Source organism: Camelus bactrianus, chromosome 20, assembly GCF_048773025.1.
Source record: "Camelus bactrianus isolate YW-2024 breed Bactrian camel chromosome 20, ASM4877302v1, whole genome shotgun sequence".
NCBI lineage: Eukaryota > Metazoa > Chordata > Mammalia > Artiodactyla > Camelidae > Camelus > Camelus bactrianus.
Window position 1 is genome coordinate 17,995,960 of NC_133558.1, and position 26,758 is coordinate 18,022,717.

Here is a 26,758-nt window from a genome sequence, read left to right on the forward strand (position 1 = left end):
TAATAAAAAATATACATAAAAAACCATAAAATGAAGGACTGCAATTCATGTAATTTACATATAGAGAGGACAGTGCACATATCAATTTCAGAATTCAAACTTTTCCCAAACACACATGCAATTGTCTCAAACTTGACACTTTACCCGGCCACAAAGCAAGTCTCCAAAAACATAACAGGATTAGATACATGCTATTATTTCACAGCAACAAAATTATGCCAAAACATAAACATTAAAATTTGTGTATGTTTACAAAATAACATATGTGTTTCTAACTAGTTTATGATTTGAAGAACAAATCACAATCAAAATTAGGAACTATTTTACACAACATTGCAAATCAACTATACTTCGATACAAATGTTGAAAAAAGAAAGAAATTAGAAATTATTTTAAAATAATAAAAGGATCCTGTAAGTATACTTCTAGCCATGCAGTACATTCCTTGATACGTACTATTTTTTTTATCATATGTATATTTATATTTTATGTATATACATTTTGTTTATCCATTCATCCTCTTGGGTTGCTTCTACCTTTCAGCTATTGTGAATAATGCTGCTATGAACATGGGTGTACAAATATCTGTTTGAGTCATTGCTTTCAAATATTTTGGATAGCCACCCAGAAGTGAAATTATTGGAACATATGGTAATTTTATTTTTAATTTTTCCCCAATTTTATTGAGATGTAATTGACATATAACATTATGTACGTTTTGGATATACAATGTAATGATTTGATATATGTATATATTGCAAAATGATTACCACAATAAAGTTATTAACACTTCACCAGAAGGAGTATGAAGGTGGCAAATAGCACACAGAAGGATGTTCAACATCACTAACCATTAGGAAATGCAAATTAAAATAACAATGAGGTAGCATTACTCACCTATTAAATTGGTTAAAATTAAAGATACAGACAATGTCAGTGGCCAATAAGGATGAGGAGGAACTAGAAATCTCATTCATTGGTGAGAATAAAAAATAGTACAGCCACTCTGGTAAAGAGTTTGACAATTTCTTATAAAGTTATGCACTTGCCATGTGACCCAGCAATCACACTTCTAGGAATCTATCCAAGAAAAATGAAAATTTATGTACTTTAAAGTTAATAGCTTCCCCCACCCCCAGCAGTTGCCAAAAACTGTAAACAACCCTCGTGTCCTACAACAGATGGTTGAAGAAATAAACTGATACATTTATACAAAGGAATTCTATTCAGCTGAAGAAATGTAAGAAATTTTGATGCAACAAGTTGCATAAATCTCAAGGCGTGTTCTAGTTCAAGCGAAAAAAAGCTAATCTTAAAAGGTTACATTCTATATGATTCAATTTCCATACCATTCTCAAAAAGATCAAACTATAGGAACATAAAACATACCTGTCAACTGTATGGAGTCAGGTGACTAAATATTAAGGGATAACGCAAGGGAGGTTTATGGATTGATGGAACTGTTCTGAATCCTGATTATGGTATGCATATAATTTCAGACAGCCAAATTTACTGTATGACAAAATTTTTAAATAAAATAAAACTTTCACCAACGTGTCTCTTAAGTAGTTAACTTCTAGCAGGGTCTTTTTGCCGAGCTTTGAACAGAACGAAACGTGCTCTTCTGCACCGCAAGGTACGGTGAAGCTTCTCGGAGGGAAATCTGTGTCTAGAACCTGTTTAGATTTCAACAGTAGTCGGCAGGATTCGAACCTGCGCGGGCAGACCCCAATGGATTTCTAGTCCATCGCCTTAACCTCTCGGCCACGACTACAGATACGAAAAACATCTTCTCAGATTATGAAAGGAAATGTGGTAGAGCTAAAGCTAAGACTTGTTTAGATAGAAGTGTTTGTAAAGAATTAGGCAAAAACCCTCAGGTGAATGAAAGTTTGGGGAGGGAGGCCAAACTCTCCGGCAGCCCCCGACATTTAGGAGCACTAGAATGAGAGTACTCACAATACATGTATCTTCGTTTCTAACAAAGTTCAGGTCAATTCACCTACTAGTGCCTACCTCCCTGGCGGATGAGTTGGGTTCGTGCTGGATATTGGGGGTCTCCAAAGCCGGAACCCAAATTTACTCAACACCGAGGTGGAATGAGCGTAATCCGTTTTAGGGGTAGTAGCGCCAACACTTCTGCTAGAACTTGCAGCCTCCCCGTTGAATGACACTGTGCTTAATAGGTTTCAGGGAGGGAAATGCTCCCACTGATTTGTATCTAAGGTGGAGGGAGAGGAAAATGAAAACTTCCTGTGGATCCCCTCACTCTGTGTCCCTAGGCTCCTAAATTTATACCCAAAATATTCATCTCATGGACTTTGTTTTGGATTGAGTGCTGTCTGTAGGGGTGGGGGTGGGGTGCGGTGGGGTGGTGATTCTGTGATTGGACAGTTTAAATTTAGGGTTAGGATTTAAAATCCTATCTTAGAGGAAGAAAGAATAGAGCAATGCTATAATTGTTAAAGAAGCTGTAGTCATTTTTTGGCATGTATATTGATCAAGATAAGTGGAGTTAGGGTCATGTTCGTGGTTTTAACGTCGCTTTTGTGCATGGATGGGCGTGTGTTTCATGTTTGTGTTTGTGTTCAAACAAGTTTACAAAGTGATCTTAATTTTTCTTGATCTACCATTGTCACAGAATAGCCTTGACTGACATTGGTGTTCTGTGAAACTGTTTATGTTCAAAAGAACTTCAAGCTCTAGCTGATAATACCAAGTCAGCTCCCAAATGTAAGGGGCTGCTTTTATGTCTATTTTGTATTTTACTAATTTAATTGAGTATTATATCATTAGCATTCTTAGGAGCTCCCCAAATATCATTTTAGTGGTTTTGTAATGTTCCACCAGTCAGATGAAATAAGAATTAATTAAATATTCCTCCTTGTCGGACATCTTTGTAATTTCATCTGTGCTATCATTATCAATTTTTAAAAAATACCATAACTGTTTTTGTGCACCAAATGTTTTTCTTTAGTTAATGTTATTTCCCTAGAACAATGTTTTGCAAAATGAATTACTGACTCAAGTGTTATCAAGCTTAAAATGAGCTGAAATGGCTGTATTTGTTAAGTGCTATGGTATCAGGAATAAATAACATCTTGTGAAACTATAAAGAAGGGAATATTGTTCCTGTTACTCCAGGGGAAAAGAGAAGCTGGTAAAATTTAACTACAAATGAGAGTTTGGGGGATATGGGCTTGAGAAAAATTTTCTCTTGTAATCTGAAATTTTGCCGAGATTTACTTGTTTGTATCCTAGCAACAAGCCCCAGAATGGGGATTGGGAGTCTCAAGTCACTGACCTTACCACACCCATTAAAAGAAAGTTGGCTCAACATTCTCCTCTCAAGAACCGTATAATCTCTAAACACAGAATCAACCGTATTTATAATACAGCGAAATTTTGTATAGCTAGATTTACACGAACTATCTTTTGAGCTTGTCGGGACAGAGTGTAGCTAAGTCCAGCTCTTTGGAACATTTGCTGCCTAGGATTTTGCCTTTTCTTCTGCTTCGGTGGCTGCGGGCTTCCCTCAACTGGAGAGAGACCTCTTTGGAAGTTCCCACGTCCTTCACTAAGGAGCAGAGAAGTGAACTTCTTCTGAGCGGGTTGGAGACTGTCCCTGGAGACGTCTTCTCAGTTCGGAAGGGAACTGCTCAGCTCCCCACCGACTCTCAGTCGGTATCCCCCTCAAGGGAGATTTCAAATAGTCCTTTGGGCCACGGGAAGCCCAACCCAGTTTAAAGTCATCAAACGAGTCACTGGTGAGCTGTGAAAGCAAAGGCAGACCCCAATTCTTTCGAGTCCCCTTCATTACGGGTCCTACTCCCACTAGCATTTCCAAGTCTGAGCCTGCCTGGACGTGCTGCTCAGCTCGGGGCTGCCTTTACTGCTTAGACCTGAATCCACACGTCCTCAAAGATGAGAGGCTGGAGAATAAACTCTGTAGTCAAGGAAACTCAAATCTCACCATCCTCAATTGGTTCTCAACTTGCTAGAGATGAATTAAATCTTTGGGTAAGAGGCCTTGGACGAGCCTGGAAATTCTTTGTTTCGAAACCAAATGTAGACACTCTTTACACCAAACATCTGTCACACTCACTATCTCACCGTAGCCCATGCGCCTATCATGCACTTTAATAAGAGTTAAAATACTGTGGAAGGGTCAGGTAGAATGGTTTAAAGTCTTTAAATTCTTTGGAGTTTCCCTGCAGAGGTTCCCACCCGGGTGACTAGTTGTTAAGGGATAAGCCAGTTAGAGCTTTTGGTAGTTTCAACATTGGAGATGTTAATTTAGAGTGAAATTTTTAATATTCAGGAGAGCTAGTACATGGATCTACTGTCAGGAGAATACTATTGGAGAATAAAGGTGAAGAAATGGCATCCATGTGACTAGTGGCTTCAGCCTCTCAATATTCTCCTCATGCTTGGATTGAAGAGGATTGATGAATCACTGATTGTTAATAATGTCTCCATGAAGAGAGGTGGCTCTAAAATCTGTGTGTGCCAAGCCTGTTGGGAAAAACAAACTTGATTCCAAACTTTGGCTCCGATCTAACACCCATTCGTCCTTTCTGCTTTGCATTTTTGCAGATAGCCGGTTCAGAAATCACATTTTGTCCTGTACTTTTCAGAATTAGTTATTTTCATTTCTGATGCTAGGTGGAGGTCGAAGGTGGGGAGGAATTCCTTCCCTAAACCCTTTATTACTCACTAGTATGTGAGGGTGGTTGAGTGGTCTTCAGGCCCACGGCTCAGAAATTCTGATCTCCGCGAGGAAGAGTGTGCTCAATTCCCGCTTCTATTCTGGTCCTATTTGTTTCTATCATAATGCAGTAAGTTGTCACTTGGTAGGGATCGCCTGAGATTTCTTCTTTTCCCTCCACAACCCTCCTCCAGTTTCTCAGATCACATTGCTCGTGTGTTCCGCATCAACAAACCTTGGACTCTCCCACACTTGAGTTTCACACTCAATGACTTCACCTATAACTCATCCCTTTCTGTCCGCAAACACATCAATCCACTTCACCAACAATCTAAAGGAGCCAGTGCGGCTGAACCATACCATCTCACAGAAAAGTGGCAGCAAAGAAAAGGGCGTCTTTTGCATCTCAGACCAAAGAGTCACCAAAAGAAACTTTCTCGAGCTAGAAAACCTGGGATATTTCCAAAGCTACCTGGACGCATTTAAAAGCTATAACCTTCGAGGGAGAGAGAGGGTGGCAGTAGAATTACGTTGCTCCGTAAATAATCAACAGCCTCTAGGTTCCAGCCAGAAGATGCACATCATCAGGCTCTGTGGCGCAATGGATAGCGCATTGGACTTCTAGCATCAGTATGAAGGACATTCAAAGGTTGCGGGTTCGAGTCCCGCCAGAGTCGCAGAGGTTTTTGTCACTAAGCGATAGTATCTCCGTTTCTGTATGAATTGGACGTTTTCTCCAGTTTGTGATTCCGCCGTGTCCTTACGTTTCTCACTGGTCTTAATTTCTACTTTCTGGTGTTTAACTTTGAGGAGTTTCTTGATAAGCATTCCCACGTATGTCTACAGTAATTTGGTACCCAAATAAGGGATCTATATACCCACACCCATATTTTGTGTGTATATATATGATAGCAGGAGAACAGAAAGAATCAGAAAGCCAGATAGGGGGAATTGTTGGGGCTTAAATTATACTTAAAATCGTGTGGGAAGAAAATTAGATTCGTCACTTTTAAAGTTGAGTGCCATTCTCAGTCCTTGGAGTGGCTACATATTGTAAGTAGAGCTGTTACTAGAGCCCAGGACTTCTGAATAAGAACTTTTAAGCAACCAAAAATGGGTCAGTCGATGGACACATTATACTGATGCTAATGAGAATGCGGTAATAAAGCAGAAGTAAAAATGGATATGCTTGGGGCACACTTCCTGGGGTCCACAGAGAGGGCATTCACAAGGAATGTGGTCTGTTACAACAAGAAAAAAATTGCTTAGAGCTTTTGCTCAGTTCGGGGGAATTGGTTCTAATAATGCCAAGGTACCAGACCATAACTGTACCTTATGTCACTACCTTGCATTCCTTAGGAAACCAAAATTATGAGTAAAACTAACTGATTCATAGGAGAAAAGGCCAGTGATTCTTTCCTGAAAGAAAAATGTGAGGTAATTGGACACAGTTGTGGAAGTAATGGTCCAGCTTCTGTACTAGGATGACAACACAATGTCTATGCTTCTATGGCAGAAAATTGGAAGAAGAGCAGAATGCTTGGAATTGCTTGGAGAAGAGTGGCACCCTGCAGTTTTTTAAGAAAAACCAAGAAGGGACAAATGATGGCTTCTGTGGGAGTTCAGTCAGCATATCCTCAATTTGGACAAGGCACAGCTGCCCTGGGCTTTTGAATCTTGGCCTCATTCACCACAACATGGCATCACTTGGAGAGCAATGGTTTCTTTTTCCTTCACATACTTCAGGCATTGGTACTGTGTATTTGCAGAATCCCACTCAAAACCTTTCCTCATCCTGCTCAAGCAGTGCCAAAAATGTCTGAATAAATTTTAGTGACCACTTTTTCTAGGCAAGAAAGGAACCTCTTTGGGAGGATGGAGAAAGGAAAAAGTTAGTCTATGAGAACAAGAATTAAAGCAGAGGGAAATGGCTTTGCCTAAAAAAGGTTTAATAAAAAGTTTTAAAATGTCTTTGCCCAATTCTTCATCTGGAATAGTGGATTGTCACTGACAAAAAATGAAAAAGTCCACAGAAATAACCATGAAGTGGTTAGTTTAGGCTCTATTTTCTGATCAATCATCCATAGACCAAATAGTCACCCACACAGGCCAGTTCCAAGAGCCTAGATCAGCATGGAGTAGGGTGAAGAGCCACAAAAAAATAAATATAGCACAAACACAAAAGAGAATTGACAATATGAAAAACAGAACAATCTAGAGGATAGTAGAGGAGAATGACAAAAACAGAACTAAACTTTCAAAAAGAAGTAGGTAGAAAATGATACTTAAAAAGAAAAGCAAAGGAGATCCAACATATGAATTACTAGACTCATCACGAAAATTAAATTAAAAAAAAGAACATATATTTAATAAGTAACATAAACTCTGGTAGGTAGAGCTACACTTAGAGGCAATGGGACCTGGGCAAACTTCCTTTTCTTTTTCTTCTTGTCTTTGCTAGCTTCCTTCCTTCCTTCCTTCCTTCCTTCCTTCCTTCCTTCCTTCCTTCCTTCTTTCCTTCCTTTCCCTTCCCTTCCATTCCCTTCCCTTCCTTTCTTTCCCTCTCTCTTTCTTTCTTTTTTTTGGGGGGGTGCAGGTCTTCTGTCTATAAAAACAATTTGATTTTAAAATCTCTCCTGGTTGTCCTAGTCCTTCTGTCTCTCATATCTCTCTTACTTTATGCCATTGAATATATTGCGTTCAACCTCTTCACTTCACAGCCCATAACCTTAGGCCAGCGGAGAGAAGTGATGGGAAAAGGTATGTATGAAAGAGGAAAGCTAGCAGGTGAAAGAAAAAGAAAAGAAAAAAAAAAGAGGGTGAGGTGAGGGCAACGGAGAGGGAAAGACACGCAGGTTAAGAGGGGAAGAATACTCAAAACTTATCCTCACAGAACAGTTAAAATAATGAAAATAGAAATTTATAACCATCACCTCATATATATTTTAAGAGCTGCATATTAACACTGATATACTGGTGTAATTCCATGTAGATATTCATAAACATGTAATTTTTATCGAAAACAAGACAGAAAGAAAGAAAAGGAAAGGAGAGAGGGAAGGCAGGGAGTGAAGAGAGGAAAGACATCTAAATCGCACTGGTCTAAAACAGTTGTGGAAGTAATGGTGAACGGGTGAAATATGAGTGCTAAACGGGGGGAAAGGGTAAGATTTGGTAACGCTGCCTAGGAAGGCGGTTGTGATTCATTCATAATACTTGCAGAATTTGAGCGTGGTAAGAACAAAACACCATGTCAGAAGTGGGATTCGAACCCACGCCTTCTACGGGAGACCAGAAACCCCGAGTACGGGAAGTGAAAGCTTGAGTCTGGCGCCTTAGACCACTCGGCCATCCTGACATGTTCGCGTAAGAATGGGTATAATTTGCTGTTGTAGTTAACAGCCAATGAGTTCCGTCTTAACTTCTGAAACACGTAGAGTAAAACACGAGCCCTGAATGGATTGCAAAACGTAAGAGGGGAAAGGACAATTTTTGGTGGAAGCTAGAGGCTGACGCTCTGGCACAAAGTTAAGGCAGCCCCAGAGCCCAGGAGCCGGAGGTATTGAGAAGATGCTCCCAATCAACCTCCCCCTAGCCCTCCCGCGCCGCGCTCCCTGCTTCCCAGGGGCCCGCCAGCCCCACGCCCCATGAAGGGCCCCATGGTGTGGGAATTTCGCAATCATATACTTCCATTAAAATAATAAACAAACCTAATTACCACCCCGCCCCTCCCAAAAGAAATCTATAGTATAGCTCCCTGGAACTTATATGAAAACCAGAGGTATTGGATCAGAGGTCACAAATGCAGTCAACCAAGTGACCTATGAGTGGTGTAAAACAAAAACTTCTTCCAAATAGGATGTCATTTATTAGATAGATCAAAGTTTGCTTTTTCACGTCTTTAAAGTGGAAAATACTGAGAGCTATGGTCACATGGTAGAAGGAAGAGACATGAACTGATCAAAAAGAAGGCGTAGAAAAATTTAGTGACATAGTATTCACTGTTTACTTGAGTATGGATCAATAAACTCTCAATATTAATGAGGCTGGCAGGGTAATCCAGCAGGGATCCCGATGGATCGAGAGTGTGTCCCATTTGCAGTACGGTTGACTTAATTTTTAAATTCCCACTCAGTTAAAATGAGTTTAAACTTAAACTCAATTTTGCTTCATTATGTAAGGAAGACGTGGAGGTGCAGAGAGTATACACCAACTGAATTTGCTTGTATAAGAGCTTGCCAAAAAGGGTCCCAAACAATTCTGAATAAAAATAGCTTCATTTTGTTCCAGCTATTCTGATCCAACCTTTCTGGGGGAGCCAGGGGTATGGCAATATTTGCTGCTTTCTTGAACTTCCCTTCCCAAGAATGTGATCTTTTGCTTTCCTATGGATAAAGCTGACTCTGTTTATTTATTTATGTGTTTATTCACTTATTTATTTAACAATGCTTATTTAATGAATACTCAGATTCTGTAGTTGGGTCTGAAGATACAGAAGTGTAGCATTGGGTGCAGGCAGGGACAACGTTAATTGAAAGTGTTGGTTTTATTCACTGTTGCAGCAAGGGAGAATGACCACCAGGGGAGAGGTGGAGTGTCTCAGAAACACAGTGTTAGAAAAAACTGATTATGTGATCTGAATGCTGATTAGGTGATTTAGGGGAGGGTTTAAGGACATATGGCTTTGCACTGGTTTTTATACTGTTAGGAGGTAGTTGGATATTGTAATAAATATTATCTAAAGGGAGAATAGACTAGAGCAAACATTGAGCTGAAATTAGTTCAGAAACAACAGTCATTTATATTAAGTGGGAGCAGGAAATATTTAGTATCCTGTGGCTTGGACAATGTCCATGTTTTATTTATGCTTAGACATGATTACGGAGTTGTTTCTGTCTTAATCTACTAGAGAGGCCTTGTCTGATAGTGATGTTCTGGGAAATCGTTGATACTCAACAAAAAACCATCAAGACTAGCAGTAAATACCAGGTCAACTACTCGATGTCCAGGGCTGCACTTCTCTATCTCATAATTAAAATATTCAGACAGCTAGATGGTGTAAAAGCCATAAAGAAACAATAAGCAAGGAAGAGATACGGGAGGTGAGGGAGATTTTTACAATGGTAAATAGTGTTATTATTGAAGGTCCCATTGAGAAGGCGGCATTTGAACAAAAGACCTGAAAGAATAAAAGGATCGAATCATGTGAATATCTGGGATAGATATTTTCAGGCACAGGGAATAGCAAGGACAAAGTTGATAAAATGGGATGAAATCTGATGTTTTTGAGTAAAGGCAAAGAAACTTATGTAGCTAGGAGAGAAATTGTGCAACATATAATCTCATTACTTCACCAGTATCCACTCTTTCCCAAATCAAGATTATTACCACTTCCTGCCTACTACTCCATCCCTAGTCTTCACCTGATTTCATTCCAGCCTTTCTTTCACCTCTGATTTTTATCTTATCAATGATCTTGAGAGTCAAGTTGCATGAAGCTCAGAGATAGAATGAGAGTGTTTATTTTATACATTACTTGGACATTGGGGGGGGGGGGATCCTGCAGGTGTGATGGTTAGTTTTTCAGATCAAGTCCAAGTGATCTCTGATCCACGTTTAGTAATATCTAAATGTTATTCCTTGGGCATATAATTGTCATATTATGTTTAGTTCCTGAAATTCTGTGTGTAACTTATATTTTTAAAAATGACATTTACACATACATTATTTCATAATAGTTAGTATGATGGGTACTGTATGACTTTTATGCATTACTTTTTTTCATATTTGGTCAGGATTGCATTTGTATTCATAGAAAAAACAATAAATAATATCTTAAATGACAGAAGGGTTATTGACTCAGAAATAAGGAGTCCTGGGTTAGACAGTCCTCACAGAACCAAGTGCTTCCTATCTTCCTCTTCTACCACTTACGTTTCTGAATTTTGTCCCCATGATCTCTCTACAGGTGCCCCCAAAGTATCTCTTGAGCCAGTAAACACTGAATGAACCACGAGCAAAATTTCCTTAACAGGCAAGTTATTCCTGTCTTTGAATGAATTGACCCTCAAGATAAAACATAGAGGAGAAAATTAGAGAAGGCTTTGGATTTTCCCCCATAACTCTGAAGAACCCAGACATCCCATTTCTGAAACTGCGGGGAAAATATTGAAGGGGGCAACCGGATTTGACTCCCCTGCATTGTGTCAAAGTTATAAACTTCATCTGCTTTCTCTATCTTTTCATTCTCTTGAGGATTCTCCTCAGTTACCTCGATTGTTCCTAAAAATGGTCATCTCTTCTGGGTTCACCCACAGGTTAGTGAGGGATCCTGCAGGTCTGCTCTTCAAACAAATCTGAAGAGTAAATGTCATCTCCGAGGGTCCTTCTGGTCAGATGGGCGAATATCCTTCGGCAATAATTTTCATTCTTCCAGCAATTAAAAAGTGTGCTTAATGAATGTATAGTGCAGAGTTTAAACGATCTGCTTGGTGAGTAAATGACCCAAGTGATCGAACTACACTTTTGGAAAACCCCAGTTGTTCCTGAACCCAGGAATTGTTCCAGCTTTTCCTGGGAATCGAAATTGCCAATGGGGTTTACTTATTTATAGGATGAATTAACCCTCAAAGGGAGGGCCTGGATAGCTCAGTCGGTAGAGCATCAGACTTTTAATCTGAGGGTCCAGGGTTCAAGTCCCTGTTCAGGCGACATGCTATGCTTTCTTCCTGTTTGTTTGGGTTTTTTTTTTGTTTGTTTGTTTTGTTTTGTTTTTTTCTTAGCCACAAATGGAAAAGAAACCCTGCACTTTGGAAAAGAGCAGGGCACTGAGTTCTTTTATGAACTTGAAGAGAGGATGTGTCTTATTTAGTAAAGATTGGAGTAAGCAAGGAGAAACCTCAGGAGAATCAAAAGGTAGGAATGGAGGGGGAGGGTGTAGCTCAACGGTAGAGTGCTCACTTAGCATGCATGACATCCTGGGTTCAATCCCCAGTACCCCCATTGAAATGAATAAACCTAATTACTCTACCCTTCAAAAAAGAGACAGGGGATTCAAGCGTGTTGCCCCATTCGTAGTTCTTTCTATATTTTCATAACTGGGGTTTCATAGGTTCTTCGGAGTCTACCCAGGGTCTTCAGAGTCAGAGACAAAAGAGAGGGTGACAACCACTTAAAAGAATTTCCTTAATTGGAGAAGGCCATCTCCTTCAGAATCTCCTTTCTCAGTTTTCAGCTTGCGCCCTGCTGTCACCTTCCTCCTCCTTTTCCCCACCTCTCCTCAGCACCCCCTCCTCCTTTTCCCTCTTCTCTGCTTTCTTCTCTATTATTTCTGATTTGCCACGTAAGCTTTTCCTTTCTGATTTATAAAGACCAAGTGGAACCACTAATGCCCTGCCGGAGATTCCACAGTATTCCGAGTCCTCCTTGAAGATGTTTCACCACATCATATCTTGAGCTCCATTTCATTCGACAGGAATAGCCTGGTCCTTTGAACAAGTAATATTCACAGCCACAGTCACATTCACATTTTTGAGCACCTTTGCAGAAGAGGGAAGGAAGTATTGAGGCAGACAGAGACAGACAACAAAAGATCTGGTGATGTTCCCACAATAATGTCAGTTTTTAGAACACTGAGAGTAATGAAAGTTCAGATTCTTGGAACAGGACAAGAAATGGAGAGCAATGTGTTTGACTGTGTTTATATAAGCTCCGGAGGGTCTATTCATTCTTCTGAGATTATCGGTCCATGGTCTTCTTCTTGGAATGCAGCTTTTGGGTTAAAGGATGATGTATAGGGAGTGGAGAGTGTTAGGGGCTGTTTAGCACAAAAGTAGTTGGGCAAGTTAAACATAGATGAGGGCTTGCCAAGTCAGAGTGAATGAGCAAAAAGTTTTAGCATCAGGAAACCATTTAGTTAGTTTCCTACACTTTCATTTGTACAGTGGTCATGTAATAGAATAATCCTGGTTTTAGGCAATGCTCATTGACATATTTAGGAAGAAAGTAACAAGGTTTATGTGATGTACTTTAAATGATCCAGAAAAAAATATGATACACTAGAGAAAATGACAAAAACAAATGGGATAAAATGTTAAGACAAGGCGAATCTGGGTAAAGGGTGTTCCCTATTGTATTTTTATTTTTGCAATCTTTTTAAGTTTGAAATTATTTCCAAATAAAAAATTTAGAAGTCCATTTTACTAAACATAATTGTGTAAATATCAAGAATCATCAGACTTTAAAAGTTTTGCTTACAAGTTCAGCAATTTTTTACAAGTATTTGTCCAAATTTCAAAATATCCAAGTATAAAATATCCAAGTATATCCACATTGTATATATTTAGATGTACTGTATAACTTACATTAGCTAATACCTAATAACTTCAATGTTAATTATCATGCACTTCTTTTTTGACCAACACTATAGGTTTTCATTTTTACATTTAAAAATTAAAGTACTTTAGCAAATTAGAGCTATGGAGGGTGTCAGTGCGAATGTCCGTATTTTTACATGAATTGAAACATACTATCCCCACTGCACACTTTGGCATTCTGCGGTGACTACATGATTTGGAGGAGAAACAAAGTTACTTTTGTTGTTGCTATGTAATGGGTAGTAACAATATGATCTGTGTTAGATCACTAGCAGGTTTCTTTTTTTTTTTTTTAACGCTATACAAATAGTTTAAATTTTATATTAAATACAATAAAAATTTGAATATGTTAATAACACAATCAGAGTAACTAATGACAGAGAAATGACCAGTGGCTCCCAAACTTTGAGGCATAATGAAATCACTTAGGCATTTTTAAAAAACCTACTGAAGCCTGACTCCCACCCCCAAGACATTCTAATTTAACGAGGACAGGGTGCTACTCCTCCAACAGGTATTTTAAAAGCTCAGAGGCTATAAAAGTGCATCAAAATTTGGGGACCATTGAAAGCTTTCCAAGGGCTGTTCCTGCGCAAGCAACGTCTCCGTCACCTCAAACAGTCGATAAATGAAAATTCTATTTCAAGATCCTGGAATATTTCCAGAGCCAAATGGGTACATTTTGAATCCCCATGCCCTCGGTGACTTTTCCCAGAGAGAAGGCGGCCGTGGATTTCCATCAGAAGACCGTTGCTTGCCTGGTGAACGCATTGATAAACCAACATGGAGGAATTCGACTTAAAACAATACAACAAAAAGAGATAGAAGCAGAAAGATTACCCACAAGATAACAACAACAAAAAAAAGGCAGAAGGGATTTCCTAGGTAAAAATCCAGAACGCAGTCTCCCCGTCGGGGAATCGAACCCCGGTCTCCCGCGTGACAGGCGGGGATACTCACCACTATACTAACGAGGAATGTGCCATCGTGTGTTTAAAAGTATTTCTATTGGAGAGCCATTTACAGGTCGGGTCCTGAACTTTTTCTGGGTATTGAATTCCTGGGAATTTCATAGATCTTCATAAAAAGAATCTGCTGTAAGATTCTATAAGATAGAATTCCCCATGTTACTTCGAAAGTCTATTGACGACAGCACAAAATATTATAACATTATCATAAACAGTTTTATCACTAATAGCAAAGAAGTGTTCATTAATAGCAAGAAATGCATTAAACTTAAAAAACAAAACAAAAAAAAACTTCCTTCGCTCAAATAACTCACTTTCCTCTTTATCTCAAGTGTATTCATTGTTTCAGATTTACTTCAAGGATTGCCTTCCCCTGGGATTTTTTCTCACACCAATGTGAGTTTCTAAGAACTTAATAAACTGTTGTAAAACTGTATGTAAGCACATAGGGCACTATAATAGCAAGGACAATTTTACTAAAAATAAGGAGAAAATTGCCAACAAGCTTGCAGAACTTATTATCTGGCTTAATGTCTAATCATACTAGATGATAGAGAGGGATAGCCCTCCCAGATATTAAAACATACTCAAGACATCTATAATCAAAACATAGTGGTGCTCATAAATGAATAGACAAACAGATCAGTGTAATGGAATACAAAGTCCAAATCACAGAAGAATATTTAATATATGATTAAGAATGCATTTCAAACCACAGGTACAAAGACAGACATTTTGATAAATAGCTCAGGAACAATGTGCTAGCCAATTAGAAACAGCTAAAATGAAATTCAAACCTCATGCCTTATCCAAGAATAAACTCCAAATGGATCAATAATCTGAATGTAAACATTGAAGACTAGCAAGCATTAGCAAGAATCACATGTGAATTCCCTTGTAACCTGGATGTAGGAAGAATTTTTTAATTTTGACTTAAAATTCAAATACTATTTAAAATTTTGATATATTTAAGTACCTAGAGATGTTTACATTACAAAAAAAGTAAACAAACTCTAAGGACAACTCATAAATGGATTTGGACGAATGTAAGAGGAGGGAGTATCTGCAATTTATATCACAGATAAAGGGTTACTATCTCTAAAATAGAAGAATAAAACTATTTAGCTATTAATGAATCATTAACAATAGAAAGAAAAGGCCACAACTTTATCGTAAAATAGGCAAAAAGCAGTAATAGATAATGTTTAAAAGATATTTAAAATGGCCCTTATATGTACGTCCAAACTTTCTAACAGATAAAGAAATGCAAATGGAAACAAAACTGAGATACCATTTTTCTTTTTTTCTTAACATTTTTTATTGATTTATAATCATTTTACAATGTTGTGTCAAATTCCAGTGTTCAGCACAATTTTTCAGTCATTCATGGACATATACACACTCATTGGCACATTTTTTTCTCTGTGAGTTATCATAACATTTTGTGTATATTTCCCTGTGCTATACAGTGTAATCTTGTTTATCTATTCTACAGTTTTGAAATCCCAGTCTATCCCTTCCCACCCTCCACCCCCCTGGCAACCACAAGTCTGTATTCTCTGTCTGTGAGTCTATTTCTGTCCTGTATTTATGCTTTGTTTTTGTTTGTTTGTTTTTTTGTTTTTGTTTTTTAGATTCCACATAAGAGTGATCTCATATGGTATTTTTCTTTTTCTTTCTGGCTTACTTCACTTAGAATGACATTCTCCAGGAGCATCCATGTTGCTGCAAATGGCATTATGTTGTCAGTTTTTATGGCTGAGTAGTATTCCATTGTATAAATATACCACCTCTTCTTTATCCAGTCACCTGTTGATGGACATTTAGGCTGTTTCCATGTTTTGGCTATTGTAAATAGTGCTGCTATGAACATTGGGGTGCAGGTGTCATCCTGAAGTAGATTTCCTTCTGGATACAAGCCCAGGAGTGGGATTCCTGGGTCATATGGTAAGTCTATTCCTAGTCTTTTGAGGAATCTCCACATTGTTTTCCATAGTGGCTGCACCAAACTGCATTCCCACCAGCAGTGTAGGAGGGTTCCCCTTTCTCCACAGCCTCTCCAGCATTTGTCATTTGTGGATTTTTGAATGACGGCCATTCTGACTGGTGTGAGGTGATACCTCATTGTAGTTTTGATTTGCATTTCTCTGATAATTAGTGATATTGAGCATTTTTTCATGTGCTTTTTGATCATTTGTATGTCTTCCTTGGAGAATTGCTTGTTTAGGTCTTCTGCCCATTTTTGGATTGGGTTGTTTATTTTTTTCTTATTGAGTTGTATGAGCTGCTTATATATTCTGGAGATCAAGCCTTTGTCAGTTTCACTTGCAAAAATTTTCTCCCATTCCGTAGGTTTTCTTCTTGTTTTACTTCTGGTTTCCTTTGCTGTGCAGAAGCTTGTAAGTTTCATTAGGTCCCATTTGTTTATTCTTGCTTTTATTTCTTCTAGGAGAAAATTTTTGAAATGTATGTCAGATAATGTTTTGCCTATGTTTTCCTCTAGGAGGTTTATTTTATCTTGTCTTATGTTTAAGTCTTTAATCCATTTTGAGTTGATTTTTGTATATGGTGTAAGGGAGTGTTCTAGCTTCATTGTTTTACATGCTGCTGTCCAGTTTTCCCAACACCATTTGCTGAAGAGACTGTCTTTATTCCATTGTATATTCTTGCCTCCTTTGTCGAAGATGAATTGACCAAAAGTTTGTGGGTTCATTTCTGGGCTCTCTATTCTGTTCCATTGGTCTATATGTCTGTTTTGGTACCAATACCATGCTGTCTTGATGACTGTAGCTCTATAGTATTGTCTGAAGTCTGGGAGAGTTATTCCTCCAGCCTCTTTCTTTCTCTTCAGTAAAGCTTTGGCAATTCTAGGTCTTTGATGGTTCCATATAAATTTTATTATGATTTGTTCTAGTTCTGTGAAATATGTCCTGGGTAATTTGATAGGGATTGCATTAAATCTGTAGATTGCCTTGGGCAGTGTGACCATTTTAACAATATTGATTCTTCCAATCCAAGAGCATGGAATATCTTTCCATTTTTTAAAGTCTTCTTTAATTTCCTTCATCAGTGGTTTATAGTTTTCTGTGTATAATTCTTTCACCTCCTTGGTTAGATTTATTCCCAGATATTTTATTACTTTGGGTGCTATTTTAAAGGGGATTGTTTCTTTACTTTCTTTTTCTGTTGATTTATCGTTAGTGTAAAGAAATGCAACTGATTTTTGAACGTTAATTTTGTAACCTGCTACCTTGCTGAATTCTTCAATCAGCTCTAGTAGCTTTTGTGTGGACCTTTTAGGGTTTTCTATATATAGTAACATGTCATCAGCATATAATGACACTTTTACCTCTTCTTTTCCAATTTGGATCCCTTTTATTTTCTTCTCTTGCCTGACTGCTGTGGCTAGGATTTCCAGGACTATGTTGAATAGGAGTGGTGATAGTGGGCATCCTTGTCTTGTCCCAGATTTTAGTGGGAAGCTTTTGAGTTTTTCACCGTTGAGTACTATGCTGGCTGTAGGTTTGTCATATATAGTTTTTATTATGTTGAGATATGTTCCCTCTATACCCACTTTGGCGAGAGTTTTTATCATAAATGGATGTTGAATTTTATCAAATGCTTTTTCTGCATCGATTGAGATGATCATGTGGTTTTTGTCCTTTCTCTTGTTGATATGATGTATTACATTGATTGATTTGTGTATGTTGAACCAGCCTTGTGTCCCTGGGATGAACCCCACTTGGTCATGATGTATAATCTTTTTTATGTGTTGTTGGATTCTATTTGCTAAAATTTTGGTGAGGATTTTGGCATCTATGTTCATCAGTGATATTGGCCTATAATTCTCTTTTTTTGTAGTGTCTTTGCCTGGTTTTAGCATCAGGGTGATGGTGGCTTCATAGAATGAGTTTGGGAGTATTCCCTCCTTTTCAATCGTCTGGAAGAGTTTGAGAAGGATTGTATAAGTTCTTCTTTGTATGTTTGGTAGAATTCCCCGGTGAAGCCGAGATACCATTTTTCTGCCATCAGATTTGCAAAATTTAAAAAGTATGTCAAGGCTATGGGGAACAGGCATTCGTTTTTATTGCTTGTGGGAATGCAAATTGATACAACCTTTATGGAGGGAAATTTGGCTATATGTAACAGAATTACATATACATTCATCATTTCACCCAACAATCCCAATTCTAACATTTTACCCTGAAAATCTGTCTCCAACAAAATGAAAATATTCATGCTCATTTATTTGTTGCAGCATTGCTTGTAATTGCAAACACCCCAAGTGCTTAAACATAAGAAAATGGTTAAAAAGATTGTTACTTCTACACAATGGAGCACTTCTGCAGCTGTTGGGGGGAAAAAAAAAGAACCGAGAAGATCTCTAAGAACTGACATGGAGTGACTTCTAAAATATATTGCTAAGTTGTTTTTTTTTTTTTAAGTGCAAACAATATCTATAGCATACCACCTTTAGACTAAGAAAGAAGAGGAAAAAAATTTAAATATGTATTTGATTGTTTATTCAAAAAGAGATAGAGGAAGGATAAACCAGAAACTGGTGAGACTGTTTACCTATAGAAGGAAGGTGGGAATGAGTTGAGAAAGATGGAGGGAAGGAAAGGGAAAGAATCAATGAGGAGAGTGACATTTCTTTGAGTATGTATTTTGAGGACATATCATAAGACTAAAAACAAAAAAATTTTTAACAAACATTGAATTCTCAGAAACTTTGTTTCACAGTGCCATGTGTGGGGCCAACTGGTGTCCTTTGAAATCCAATGAACCCTGTTCCTGGGCTTGTAGATGTCTGCATGTGATCCCTCAACAGATAAAGTACATTCTTTACTGGGAGTGTTTGCCCTAACAAACTAATAGCCCTAGGTAATGCCTAATCGCATAATAGCTCAGGCTAGTTCGTTTCAGCGCATGTCTCCACCTTATCAGAGGCATATTCCACCACCCTTCATGGACCCTAAACTTCTTTCCTCACCTACAGCTAATTACAACTTGTGCGGTACCTGATGTAACCCTCCCTAATAAAAAGTGCTCACACAGGTACCTCTCGTCTGTGTGGCAAGTTGTTGTCTATGACAGCGTAACCTAATAAACTCCTTCTCTATTTTCATTGTCTTTGGTAAATTCTTTTACCACCTGAGACAATGGTCCTTCTTGTCCCCCAACACCGTGGTTTAACACACTGCCCACAGAAACCATGCACTAGAAGCCCATGATCCGGGTCTTTAACCATAATATGAATCCCATGATCATAGCCAGAGACTTTTTAAGTGTAAACACAAAAAGGACAGTTAAGACAATTTTAAAATGTGTTTGAATATGGGTTTTTCAACCAGGGGCTTTTGCAAAGTGGCACAAATTTTCTAAGTAAGAAGAAATGGTCCAAATAGTTGAGTACTTCAGAGACAAATTATTCAAAGTCATTGCTGTCTTACATTCTAATTGGGTCCACCCAAATTGCTTCCCTCCACTTCCAGATTAATGAATCGTTTCAAAGGAATTTTAAAATGCCTTACTTCTCAATAATTTCGTCACTAGTTTATTTTTATATGATGCTCATTTCCAATTCCTCTTAGAAACTTGGGGAAATGTTTCTGTTATTATTGGGAAAGAAAAATTAATGAAAAATTAGAACATAAACTACTTTAGTATCTGCGTTGGCTACTAAGGCTCCCCCCACACTCCCACTTTCAGAGGCATTCTTAAATAGGCTCTGTTACCTAGATTTAAGTAAGAAAGAAGGATGCATTGCCTGAACAGGGACTTGAACCCTGGACCCTCAGATTAAAAGTCTGATGCTCTACCGACTGAGCTACCCAGGCTCTATAAGAGAGATTATAATCCAGTATATAAAATGACTAGAACAGCATAAATGCTAGTGATAGTTATGATTTTGGAGATTACTAGGGTCTTCCAGAGGCACTAATTTCGTGCCCCTGTCCCCGTGCTGCTACTGACCTAGACTGTATTGAGCATTCCATTTAACCTCCAAATTGTTTCCTTCTTGCACAGATGATTATCATGCAGCATTTATTGCGGGGAGCGGGGTGGGGGGCGGGAAATCATGTTCAGAGTATGGGTGGGATCCACTGGGGAGGGAATATTCCAGCAGTTAATGATGCCAGACAGCCCTTAGAGGCCTCACCTACTCGTTAGAAGAGGCTTTAGAGAGGGCGAGCAGGCTGCTTCATCAATTTACCGAGTACCCATTTCACTAATGACTTCAGTAAGTGGGAAGACCTTCAGGAGAATCAGAAATTGGGTAAAGAATGACAATTATGACACAAGGAAGAGGTTCATTTCCCGTTGTTTCCTCCAGTGTTTTCTTTCAGAGTTGAGGTTTCCTGGAATTTTAATGCCAGAGCAAGAAACAAACATTACACCCACTTCGAAGTGGGGCTTCCGTCCAGGCAACTAACTCCCTGAAACCCCACTTCTCCAGAATTTTTGCACATTTCATTTTTCAGCACGCCCACTTTTCCTCACCATTCCTCCATACTCCCTTTCTTCATCCTTTCCCCAATCTCCTTTTCCGCTCTTCTCTCTGCTTCGTCTCTCCAACCTCCCATTTGCCAATTTGGGGAGTCCACATTTATCCCTGTCCTATTTTACTTTTCAACTCCACATTTTGTTTTGCTCTCCATTTTATTTAAAGACAGTAAGGACCATGCAGATGAAACAGCATTCGCTGCATGTCTCGGTAGGTCTTCATTCAAGACACATTTCTGATATAGGGTGATTTTCATCAATATCCAAAAGAAAACAAGAAACGTAAATCAATAGTGTCACTGTTATGAGTGCTTCAAATTGCTTGTCTTTGTCTGTTGTTCTTGTGGGAAACTTGGAAATTAATCTTGGAAATTAATGAAGAGAACAACGTGTGTTGGCCCAACGTTGTGGGGAGAAAAGAGCGACTTTAGCAGAGGATGGTTTCGATCCATCGACCTCTGGGTTATGGGCCCAGCACGCTCCCGCTGCGCCACTCTGCTCCTACTTTTTTGGGATCTTCTTGCATCTTATTGCCTTATTAATGTGTAAACATTTTAAAAGTACGTTCAAGTCTATCAATCCGCCCTCTCTTCTTTTTCCCTCTCAACTTTTCTAACACCTCCGTCTTTCATTCTGAGTCTACTCCACCAGGATCGCTGCCAACAAGCAAATCTCTTAGGCGTCTGCGCCTTTGAAACTTACTTAGGAAAACGAAAGCTCTGAAAGCCTTTCTTAGGGACGCAATATTCAACCCGCTAGGGTCTCCCATCGTGATTTCTAAGGATGGATTTAGAACTCAGGCTTTTTTTTCCCGCCTGCTCCCCTCACCGCGCGCTTACGGACTCTGAAGTTGGGAAGCCTTGGCTTCTCCGCGTCAATGGCAAGGCCGAGGACAGGGTAGGCGCACTGCACGGTCGTGCCCCTGGAGAAACTGAAGACGTGGCGGAAGAGAAGGAAAAGCAAATACTTTTGAGAACCATCATTCGCAGTGTTGAGGAAGACGTGGAGACTGCACACCAACTCACACGAGTTCAGTGCTCTGTTTCCTCCACCACGAGGAGATTTCCTTCACAAGATTGTAGCGGACATTTCTATTAACATGACTAAAAGAGAGAGAGAGAGAGTGTGTGTGTGTGTGTGTGTTGACCACTTGGTCTATGGACGTTGGATCAGAAAACAGAGGCTCAGATCGCTTTCTAGTTATGTCTGTGGACCCGTTTTTGTCAGAGAAGCCTGATTCTTCTAGGCAAGGAATTCTCCAAAGCCATTTTAAAACTTCCATCTCTTTATTTCTTAGGTAACACCCTTTCCCTCAACTTCTTTTTGTTGCTCTCACCAATTCTCTCTTCTTTCTCCCACCTTCCAAGGATGCTCCTAGAGCATCCTTGAAAAAGCAACTACCTCTTACTCAGAAGTATTTGAAGCCTTCTCTCAGTTTGCACAGGTCATTTTTCTTTTCCTCTCTAGGCACTTGGCCTTACAGTTATTAAAGCCCAAGGTGATCTTCCCTGGCTGGAATTTTTGTTCACACCTGAGCCCACAGCCACCTGCAGCCTCCTTATTCAAAACCAGACTCTTATTTTCAGCTTCATGGTTATATGCCACATTGGTTTGTATGATTTGGATTGCTCTAACATTAAAAAAAAAAAAAAAGAAGTAGACATCAAAGGTGCTACTTAAGTGGATTTTTACAAAGACAGGTTATCAATATTCCAAACTCCTTAAGAACCAGAAATCATCATTTTCCAAGGTTAGAGAGAACTTGAGTTTCTTGAGATAAACCTAGCCACCAGTATTCAAGATCCAGGAATCTCCGAAGCTACATTAACAGAACAAAAAGACCACTTTCAGAAAAAAGAATCATTGGCCATGGTCTTGTAGACTAGTAACTTTTAGTCCTAAGTGAGTTCTCCCCCCAAGAAAGCATTGAAAGGAAGGTTTGGAAATACGACCCATTTGGGGTCCAGGCACTGGTGTTCTTAGTGGCCTTTTAGAAAATTCTTCAAAGACTCAATGCAAATGTTCTTATTCCAGCAAAGCAACCTGAATCCTTGAGAACCACTCCCTCTCTGTGGGCATTTAATATTTCATTTCTTTTTGTACTGAGGATTGAACCCAGTACCTCATGCATTCTAAGCACATACTCTACCACGAGCTATACCCCCCCTTCATTTCTATTGCTTGCTCCTTACTGTTTCATCTTTAGGTTCAAAATTATCTTTCCATTTCTATTTATCTGCTTACAGTTCTTGTTTAAAAGGCCCATGTTGCAGTCACAGTTCAGCTATAGCTTGTAGTTGCTAAAGGAGCTGCAGGTGAACTTTCATCACCAGAGGGACCAAGTCAGTATCTCTTCCACAAGGTTCTATATATGATTTATGCTCCTCAAAAGGGCCAGCTTTATGGGACCTACACAGTCACACAACTCACTTCCCCCACACCCGCACTCAGAAGGATCCTGCTCTTGGGGTTTAATGTTCTGCAATTTTTCTCTTGAAATTCCCAACAGTTTTACCTTTACATATGTTTTGTGAGGTTCAGTAGGACCTGGAACATGTGCAAGTGTAAGGCTTTAGTTGGAGCCTCACAGGTCCTGCCTCCCAGAGATGGGTTTTCAGCAGCCAATTAACCCTGTGGCTGAGAACTGCCCTGCTCTCCTACCGCGCCTACCCCTACACCTGCTTCCGGCAGTAAGCCCCCTGGGAGGTCTAGGGAAGAGGGGTCAGGGACCAGCAGCCTAACCCTTGTGTCTCTTGGGGTGTGCTACAGTCTGTTGTCCCCGCCCCAGGCTAGCAGCCTGACAGTGCCAGGGTAAGTCGGGTGGGGAGTCTTAGTGGGAGTGATACTCTAGCCCACGCTCATATGGGTATATTTTCATAATTTTAACAGCACTTTCTTCCTGCTTTTTGAACAAGGGGCCCTCATTTTCATTTTTCATTGGGTCGTGTAAATTATGTCGCTGGTCCTGCTCCCCAAATTTCCATAGTGCCTGGTTCTCTTTCCTGTAACCCTACCTTCTTTACTATCTTGCTCTCACCTTTGAAAAGGCAGGTCCTGAATCTGCAAAGAGGGAGCCAGATGTATTCAAGGGAAGAATGCTGAAACTTCATTTTGAAATCCCATTGGTTAGCAGTGATTATACACGCCCCTGTAGTACTCCTTCAGCAGATTTTTTTTAAATGTGGTCATCTGAATTGAATTGTACTGAACTGACCTTAAAGTGAATTTCATTTTGGGGACGGAGACAAAATGTAAACATTTAAAGACTACCAATGAAGACTATCTTTAAGGACTTTTAAATAAAAGGGAAAAATCCAATTATAATGACAAAGATTGACAACTTTTATCATATTAAAATTAAAAACTTTTCATTTAAAATATTGCATGTCATTTAACACTCAAAGGAGGAGCTAAATAAAAAATTAGATACAAATGAAGAAAGGAAAAGTAGAAAAAATATAGGTGAATATTCCAAAATCAATGAAACAGAGATTCAGATGGAAAATACAAAAGATTAGTTTTTTTAAAAAGCATGAAAAAGTAGATTAAAAGTTCCAAACAAAAAATAGAAAAAATAGGTTAGAAATTTGCCTTGACTACAGAATCACCCATTGATTTTTTGTAGTTTGACTATAGATCTTGGAATTAAGATATCACATAATAGGTATTCTTCCTGTTAGTAGAAAAAGATAACAACATGTCTCTTTAAAGAGCAAAAAAAACATTAATTTCCCCAGAGTTAGATGTTAAAGGGGAACAAAATATGCCACCCCCAAACACACCACTTTGGCAGGTGAATTACTTTGTACTGAAGGCAATTAAGACCTGTCAGACTCAGGAAAAATTTTAACTACCTACCTTAACTTAAAAGAAGTTAGATAGGAGGCCTGTACCAGAAAAAGAGCTATTTCTAGGTATAATTTTGTTTTTAATCTGAAAGACCTATCTGTATGGTAGGACCAAATTCTAATTACCAAACATCTGCTCTTCTTCTTGTCCTGTGAATTATTCTCCTCTCTTTTGAAGCCAGAGTCTTCTATCCCATTCCTTAACTCAGGATGGCATATAAGCCTCCATTGGCCAATTTGCCCTTGAGTCCCATATCTTTGGGATTCCTGTTTGTACAAAACTAGTTTTTTCCTGTTAATCGTTCTTATGTCAACTTAATTATTAGATTAACCAAAGAGCCTAGAAAGAAGAAGGGAAAGTTTTCTGCATAGTATAGTCGAACCTCCTATCCCTGGGTTCGCATCAGCAAATTCAACCAAACTCAGCTCAAAAATATTTTTAAAAAATTTTTTTCAGGGAGTTTCAAAAAGTAAAATTGACACTTGCCGTGTGTTGGCAACTACTTATATAACATTTACAATGTTTTGGTGTTATAAGCAATTTAGGGATCATTTGAAGTATATGGAAGGTAATGCATAGGTTATATGCAAATACTATGCTATTTTATATGAGGGACTTGAGCATCCTCAGATTTTGGTACCCTTGGGTGTCCTGGAACCCATCCCTCTCACCACCCACACTGCAGAGGAAACTGAGGGGTGACTGTAAATAGTTGTAAATATGATGTAAATGCTATGTAAGTAGTTGCCAGTGCAGTGCAAATTTAGCTTTTTGGAAATTTGTGGAATTTTTTGAATATTTTTTATCTGAGTTGTTCAAATTTTGGAATGCAGCACCTGGGGATATGGAGGGTCAACTTTATCTCCTGGGAGTGGAGCCCAGGAATCTGTACTTTAACAGTCGCTTCAGGTGATTCTTATGTATGTTAAATCTTTTAAATAAGAATCTGCATTTTAACCAGATTCTCAGGTGATTTGTAAGCTCATTAAAGTGAGAAAAGCACTGGCCTAGAGGACTTAAAAGAAAACAGAAAAGGTTACTGCTCCAAGATGCTTCAAGGAATTTAACTAAGATGTGGAGATACTAACTCCACGTTATATATTTATTTCAGAATGTGTTCTCTTTTCAAGTCAATTTCTAATTACCTTGAGTAAGTGGGATTCACTTGCAGAAGAGTCTTTATTCTATTGATTTCTGGCTTATGAGGAAATTCCATGACTTTGTGACTTTGTGAAAACAACACCCATCACTGACTAAATTTTTATGTTCTAAGGGGTCCCCGTCTCTGTTCAGGGGCTCTTAAAACTTCTTTCAAGTGCACACATGTAGTTTGTGGGAAATGTATTTTTACTGCTCTTTATCCTAACAGGTAAGTGAAGCTTACAAATGAAAGCTTCAAGAAGCCCGCTGAAGGGATTAATGTGGAGTTAGTTACTTCAAACTGTGGAGTCTTTAGTGACCTTGACTATCTCTCTGGTCTGCCAGATTTTGACCATTTAAATTGACTTGCACAATGTATTGGGCTTGAGAAATAAAAATCACATACCTTCTGGAGAGCCTACTGATTTTGAATTCCCTTTATACTACACAATCTGATATTTTAAGTAATTAAGTAGGGAGGGGTAGATGAAAGACTCAGAACAAAAGCAGAATAATACATTTGTTTTTATTTGTCTTGGAAACATAAGAATCCATTAGAAAGCATGTAAATGGAGGAAAGCATAAAGACTTTAAAATGTTCCACCTGACTACAGCACTGAAATTAAATATACAACCCCTCAGTTTTACAAATAGGTAAACTAAGATAAGAGTCAGAACTAAGTGATCTGATCAAACATGCATTCAACTCCACTAACAGTCTCCTAATTAGCTTATTGTTAATCCATATATATAAGGTGTCATATATGTCAGGAAAACTTGTCAAAGATTTAAAAATGGACAACATAAATGACTGGGTCCTTGCTTTAGTGAAGTGTTAGGCATTGTCTAGCAGACCATCCAGGAATTATATGATTTTATAGGAGCATGCACATTTTTCTATCCACTAGGCTATTCTAGAGCTCTATGGTGGTAGAAGTTAAGTCATAGAAAAGTGATAATAATGCAAATGATTCATGTCTACATCAATGCAAAGGAATTTGTTCAGTTGAGACATAATTTTCACCCAGTAGAAGAAATAATTCCAGTCTTAAGTTTTATTGCTCTATATGATATTAACCAAATTTGCAACTCTTAGCAAATCTATTTCAGCCTTTTTGATTGTGTTTTGTTATTTCTTCATTTTCTCCTTTGAAGCAGTTTTATCAGCTTACTGCTAATCAGTGAGATATATGAAATCTTTGACACTGTAT

General features: G+C 38.6%; 7 non-coding genes across 7 annotated transcripts; 2 read left to right on the forward strand and 5 right to left on the reverse strand.

The window, feature by feature from the left end:
* Positions 1–1,692: 1,692 nt before the first annotated feature.
* Positions 1,693–1,774, reverse strand: TRNAS-AGA (transfer RNA serine (anticodon AGA)). The gene has a single exon. It is a non-coding gene; the product is annotated as a tRNA-Ser (tRNA).
* A 3,521-nt stretch (positions 1,775–5,295) lies between these two features.
* Positions 5,296–5,385, forward strand: TRNAR-UCU (transfer RNA arginine (anticodon UCU)). Its single transcript is given in 2 exon segments — positions 5,296–5,332; positions 5,350–5,385. It is a non-coding gene; the product is annotated as a tRNA-Arg (tRNA).
* Positions 5,386–7,959: 2,574 nt separating this feature from the next.
* On the reverse strand, positions 7,960–8,066 carry TRNAL-CAA (transfer RNA leucine (anticodon CAA)). Its single transcript has 2 exons — positions 8,029–8,066; positions 7,960–8,005 (listed from the first exon to the last, which is right to left on the reverse strand). It is a non-coding gene; the product is annotated as a tRNA-Leu (tRNA).
* A 3,279-nt stretch (positions 8,067–11,345) lies between these two features.
* Positions 11,346–11,418, forward strand: TRNAK-UUU (transfer RNA lysine (anticodon UUU)). The gene has a single exon. It is a non-coding gene; the product is annotated as a tRNA-Lys (tRNA).
* A 2,570-nt stretch (positions 11,419–13,988) lies between these two features.
* TRNAD-GUC (transfer RNA aspartic acid (anticodon GUC)) lies at positions 13,989–14,060 on the reverse strand. The gene has a single exon. It is a non-coding gene; the product is annotated as a tRNA-Asp (tRNA).
* Positions 14,061–19,818: 5,758 nt separating this feature from the next.
* Positions 19,819–19,891, reverse strand: TRNAK-UUU (transfer RNA lysine (anticodon UUU)). The gene has a single exon. It is a non-coding gene; the product is annotated as a tRNA-Lys (tRNA).
* Positions 19,892–20,986: 1,095 nt separating this feature from the next.
* On the reverse strand, positions 20,987–21,058 carry TRNAM-CAU (transfer RNA methionine (anticodon CAU)). The gene has a single exon. It is a non-coding gene; the product is annotated as a tRNA-Met (tRNA).
* Between the last annotated feature and the right edge of the window lie 5,700 nt (positions 21,059–26,758).